Below are 6,530 nucleotides of genomic sequence, written 5' to 3'. Positions count from 1 at the left end.
TGCATAAAACCAGAAGATGAGTGTATTCGCTGTCAGGGAGAGTTGTGACTATTTGAGGAACCAGAGCGCTCAGGTGTGCATGGACGGTCCCTGCCTCCAATTTCTCCTGGCCCCTCTCTGCCCTAATTCTTCATGACCCTCTGAAGCTTCCATTTGATGAACAGCAGAGTTTTCCTGACTTGCTCAAGTTCTCAGGAGGTTTCTCCAGACCCCACGGCTCCAAACTACCCTTTCCAAGTGTTGTAATTTTTAAAAAGTGCTGAGCAAGAGAATGATGCCATGAGATAGGGTTCAAGCAGAGGTTTTTGTGTGTTTTTTGTTTTTGTTTTTGTTTTTGGGAAAGGGACCAAAAAACGGGGAAAGGGAAGCAGGGATGCCAGCCTCTGGAGACAGGAGCAGCAGGAGAGAGGAAAGGGGTAGGGGAGAAAGAGGGAGAGAGGGGAAGACAGAGGAACAGATAGAGAGAGAGAGAGAAGGATGGGAGGTGGGCAGGGCCCATTTAAAAGGGAACATAGTGAATGTGTACAGGAGGTGTTCTTTGTAGATGCAGCTGAGGGCGTATCCTGTCAGAACCCCAGGAACAGGCCAGTACAGATTCCTGAAAACTAACACCAAGAGCATCAGGAATGTATGGACAACAGACCTGGGTTCCCCAAAGACCTTCAGCAGCCACTCTTTCCCCTCTGCAAGGATTTCCCTGAAAGAATCACTTAGTAAACGTTTTACTTAGTAAACGTTACCATAAGAAAAACCACATGGATGAAGCATGAAGGATTGTGGCTGTGCCCTGGAAGGTCTTCTGTATGAAAACACTGTGGACTAGCTAGACTTGGCCCATAGGTGAACATTAGGCCCTTCCGTTCTGAAAAGGATTAAGGCTCCAATGGAGTCTGTTGATGCTTTTGCTCTTCTGCCTTCTGCTCTGTTTCAGTGTTTTTATTGCTTCACTGAAGCACCATGCACAACAAGTTGAGGAGGAAAGACTTTATTTGATCTGCATTTCCATAAAGCTGGTCATCATCAAAGGAAGTCAGGACAGGAACTCTAACAGGGAAGGAACATGGATGCAGGAGCTAATGGAGAGGCCATGGTTGGGTGTTGCTTACTGGCTTGCTCAGCCTTCTATCTTATACAACCCAAGACCATCAGCCCAGGGATGGTATCACCAAAGATGGACTGGACCCTCCCCCACTGATCACTAATTAAGAAAATGCCTTACAGCTAGATCGTATCTTCTCAATTAAGGTGCCCTCTCAAGTTGACATAAGACTAGCAAGCACATGCTCTGTGGGGAAATAGGAACATGGCCCTCATCTGGTTCTTGGACTTTCCAGCATTCAGAACCATGAAAGAAGGAATTTCTGTTCACTATAAAAACATCCAGTCTCAGACATTCTGTTATAGCACAAAATGGACTAAGGCATCTGTTAGATAAAGTGTAGGACTTGGAGTTTGCTAGGCCCTACTCTGAAAAATTTCCCCAGGCTATAGTTCTTCCTTCCTCTCCTGTTTTTTCTTGGCTGAGAACTGAGAGAGACAGATGGGGGGAAAGGAGGGAGGGAGAGAGAGAGGGAGGGAGACAATGAGTGAGAGAGAGAGAGGAGAGAGAGAGGAGGGAGGGAGAGAGAGAGGAGGGAGGGAGGGAGACAGAAAGAGAGGGGGAGGGAGAGAGGAAGAGAGAGAGGGGAGAAAGGAGGGAGGGAGAAAGAGTTCTTTTATGGAAACAGCAAATGGCAGATGACTATCCACTAGAAAGATTTCCCTGTCCTAAGTGCTGAATCTTCTCCCTGGTTTTCAGAGTGTGAAGATGTGAGTAGGAAAGAGATATCACCTGGACCTGGGGAATCAACAAGGATGCTAGCACAGGGTACAGAAAGTTCCACTGAGGTATGATTTCTACATAACTGAGAATGACCCCCAGTATTCCTGTCCCTAGCTCCTAAGAGTTGGCGTACAGAAGTGCCTCACTATGCCAGGTCTGTGTGGTGCTGGGTTGAAACCACCTGGGCCACATTCTTGCTAGAACTCTACCAGTGAGCTCCACCCCCAGCTCTAAAAGTCAGAGGCTTAACCACAACATACCATCAGCCAATTCTAAACACTCTTCATTTCAGTGCTGTGTTTGCTGAGTAACTCATAAACAAATGAGATTTATTTCGCTAAGTTCTGGAGGTTTGAGAATATTCTGGCGGGAGTTTCATGGCTGATGGTGGCACAGCGGCAACCGTGTATGCAGGATGAAGAAATCACATGACAAGGCAGGAGGCTAGAATCTGTGCAGTACCTTCTATGACCTAACCTCTGCCATCACTGCCACACCAAGGGTCACGTCTCCTGACACAGAACATGCAGGACACACTCAAGACCCATGTGATCCACAGCACCAGGACTCTTCATTGTCTCTAGGTCCTAGAAACAAGACCAGTGGGTGGAACCTTCAGAAAGTGCCAAGGACAATGTCCTGACACAGCACTATCACATTATTCAAGGTAATGGCTGATGGTTCTTGAAGCAAGCACCCTGTGATGAGATAAATCCAGGAATGCTCAACTAAGCAACTCAGAACAAGGTTCTCAATGGCTGGATTTATGCCTTCAAAATATGCTGTTGTGATAGAAATTTCTAAGATGCTATCGCAGGCAGCCTACTCCCAACTTCCCAGAGTATCTTTAGAATCCAACCTCCCACAAAGAGCCCCTTGGAATACATAGGGGATTGAGGGAGATAGTTCAATGGGTAAAGCACTCACTGTACAAGACATATGTGAGTTCAGATCCCCAGCACCTACATAAAAAGCCAGGTCTGGCATCATGGTGCTGTAGTTCCCATGCTGGGGAAGCAGAGACAGGAGAACCCCAGAGGCTTGCCAACCAACCAGTCTCTTTGATATGATGAGCTTCATGGTCAATAAGAGCCCTTACTTCAAAAATAATGGGAGGGCCTGGAGAGATGGCTCAGCTGTTAAGAGCATTGGCTACTCTTTCAGAGGACCTAGGGTTCGATTCCCAGCACCTACACAGCAAGCTCATAACTGCCTATAACTCCTATTTCAGGTGATGTGGCAGCCTCACACAGACATATATGCAATGGGAATGAATTTTTTTTAATGTTTTAAAAAAATAATGGGAAGAGTGATAGAAGATGGCACCTGATATGGACCTCTGGCTTCCACACCTGTAAACACAGTTGGGTATACCTATATATGCACATACAATACACATGCATGTGTGCACACACAGACACTGAAAACACCCTAGCTCTTAATTTTATGTGTGGATTTGTGTGGATGAGCAAGCTCTTGGATTGACCAGTCCCTTCCCAGGGATGCCCTCGGGATGTGAAACAACAGTTCAAGATGTGTCCTATGTGCATTCAACCTGAGCACTTCATACAAGCGTCATTGGTCAAGAGCAAACAGCCCCCATCCCAAATTCTCTTGGCCAGGGTGCCTGGGAAGATGGCTTCCTTATGTTTCTGGTTCCTCATCTTTGGTGTTATCTTTTTCTTTTGAAGTAGGGTTTCATGTAGCCAGGTGGGCTTAAACTCCGTTAGTAGCCAAGGATGACCTTGAACTCTGGCACCTCCTGCTTCTGTCTCCCAAGAGCTGGGATTATAGATGACCCACATATGGTTTATACAGTGCTGACACTGAACCCAGGATTTTGTGCAAGCTGGACAGGCACTCTAACAACTGAGCCACACCCCAGCCCACCACCTCTTCTTTCCTTCTTTACTTTCCCTCTTTCTACTCCTAATTTGTTTATTGCGCGCACACACAAACACACACACAAACACACACACACTCATTAATTTATTATTTGAGAATGACGTGCATTTATACAACCTATTTTGATCATCTCTAATCCTACCCCCTCCAACTCTACCTGGGACCCCCCCCAACATGTTTCCTGCCCCCTTTTAAAAAATAACTCACCAAGTCCAGTTAGTGCTATCCATACATTCATGGGGCCATCCACTGGAACATAGGCAACCTATAGTGGCCATGTCCCCAAAGAAAAAGGACTCCCCCCCCCATCAAGTGCTAATAGCTCTTTGGCTGATGGGCCCTCAAGAGCCTCTCCCATCCATGGTAACATGTTGTCTGGCTTGACCTTGTATAAGTCATGTGCAGGTAACCACAGCTTCTATGAGTTCAAGAGTGCATCAGCCATGTCACAAGACAGCCAATCCCAGCACTCCCCCTGAGACTCTGGGTCTTACAGTCTTTCTGACCTTCTTCCTCAGTGTTCTTGAAGCCTTGAAGGAGGGTTAATATAGGTGTCCCATTTAGGACTGAGTGAGTTGGGTTTTGCTTTTGTTATTAGTCTAGTTTTGGTTTGAGACAAGGTCTCACTATGTAGCACAGGCCAGCTTCTGAGTTCTGATCCCTTGCCTCCTAAGAGCTAAGCTCAGGTTACAGGATGTACCACCACAGCTAGCCCTCCTTTTTCCTTCCTCACCTTCCTCTTCCTCCACCTCCTCCTCTTCTTTCTGCCTGGTATGTGTGGTATAAGCACAAGCACACACACACACACACACACACACACACACACACACACACACACAGGTGTGGGAGCGTATGCATGACTAAGCATATAAGCAGAGGCTAGAGAGGACACCGTAAATCCTATCTATTATCCTCCATATTATCTTATGCCTTGAGACAATCTTACACTGAACCTGGAGCGACAGCAAGCCCTAACAGTCCTCCTGTCTCTGTCCTACACGATGTCTGGCTTTTTATGTACGTGCTGCTATCCAAAGTCAGGTTTGCCCAACAAGCTCTCTCCTACCACACTGTCTCGACAGCCTCCTCTCCCCATTTCCAATAGAAAAATAAAAGATTAAAAAAAAAGTCTCTTCCTCGAATGGAGGCAAGTGTGGCCCCTAGTTCTCAAACTGTCTATGCTACAGCTAAGTAGGAGATGCCAAACTCAGGGGACAGTGCCCAGTTTCCTTGGTCCTTGGGACAGACACCTTGGAGGCATTCTGCCTGTGAACAATGGCAAGAGCTTTTGACCACATCGGAAACAGTAAACACAGCAGGGCCAATGTCCGATCCGAGGCTGTTTTCCGTAATGTTTGATGCTCATTTTTCAGCAAATGTCGGGAAGAGTGGGCAATGGCACTTTCCTCGCCTGGCTCATCCTGCCATGGTGACAGATCCAACTCCTGCATAGTCAGTCAAGATTTCCTACTGGATTCAGTTATTAAATGCCTCCTGCTCTCTGAATCATCCAGCAGTTTGGGAGCATCTTGTTAGCTTGCTACAGGGCACTTCAGTCACCTTGGGGCCTTTTTAGAAACCAGAGTCCACCTTGGGTTTTGCTCTCCATCCTTCCTCTCCCTCTGATGTATCGAGTGAAGTCATGCTGGCAGGAACCTAGGCTCACAGCTGACCTGCCCCTCTCTGTTTTGCTGTACCTCGCTGGTGAATTACAATTAACTTTCCAGTAATAGAAAGTGGCCTACAAATGAGCAAGTTCAGAAAATGATGATGGCAGAATTGTCATCTAAAATAAAAACCAAGAGGGGCTGGACAGATGGCTCAGTGGTAAAGAGCACTGGCTGCTCTTTGTGAGGACCCGGCTTCAATTCCAAGCACTCACATGGCAGCTCACAACCATCTAACTGTAGGGGGTCTGATACCATCTTCTGTCTTCTGTCTTCTACTGGCCCTGGGCACACAAGTGATGCACAGCCAGGCATGCAGACAGAACACCCATATATACAATATAAAATAATGGTTTAAGAAAATGAAGCCATGGATAACTGCGCAGATGCAGACAACGCTTCCTTTTCCTAGAAGCCACCATGGCTGAAGTGGAGCAGAAGAAGAAGCGGACCTTCCGCAAGTTCACCTACCGCGGCGTGGACCTGGACCAACTGCTGGACATGTCCTATGAGCAGCTGATGCAACTGTACAGTGCCTGACAGAGGCGACGCCTGAACCGAGGTCTGTGGCAGAAGCAGCACTCCCTACTCAAGCGCCTGAGAAAGGCCAAGAAGGAGGCACCGCCCATGGAGAAGCCGGAGGTGAGGTGGTGAAGACCCACGTGAGGGACATGATTGATCATCCTGCCCGAGATGGTAGGCAGCATGGTGGGTGTATACAACGGCTAGACCTTCAATCAGGTAGAGATCAAGCCAGAGATGATCGGCCACTACCTGGGCCGGTTCTCCATTACCTACAAGCCGGTGAAGCACGGCCGGCCTGGCATCGGTGCCACCCTCTCCTCCCAGTTCATCCCCCTCAAGTAACTGGCCAATAAAGACTTATGTATAGAAAAAAAAAAAGAAAGAAAGAAAGGAAGGAAGGAAGGAAGGAAGGAAGGAAGGAAGGAAGGAAGGAAGAAAATGAAGCCATGGTTTCGTAACTATGCCACTGAGATACTATGGAAGTGGTGAATCTCAGAGGCAGGAAGACCCAGAATTGATTGCTGTAATAGTTACTTGCTGTGTGTTGTGAGTGAGTGAATGCCTTAACTGTCCTGGGTCTGCATTTCTTTATTGCTCTGAATAAGGCATTT

General features: G+C 47.3%; 1 pseudogene; it reads left to right on the top strand.

The window, feature by feature from the left end:
* The first annotated feature begins 5,789 nt into the window (after positions 1-5,789).
* On the top strand, positions 5,790-6,293 carry LOC127236052 (40S ribosomal protein S15-like; annotated as a pseudogene).
* The last annotated feature ends 237 nt before the right edge of the window (positions 6,294-6,530 follow it).

This window comes from Phodopus roborovskii, unplaced genomic scaffold (genome assembly GCF_943737965.1).
Source record: "Phodopus roborovskii unplaced genomic scaffold, PHOROB, whole genome shotgun sequence".
Classification (NCBI taxonomy): domain Eukaryota; kingdom Metazoa; phylum Chordata; class Mammalia; order Rodentia; family Cricetidae; genus Phodopus; species Phodopus roborovskii.
This window is presented reverse-complemented; position numbering and strand designations above follow the sequence as displayed.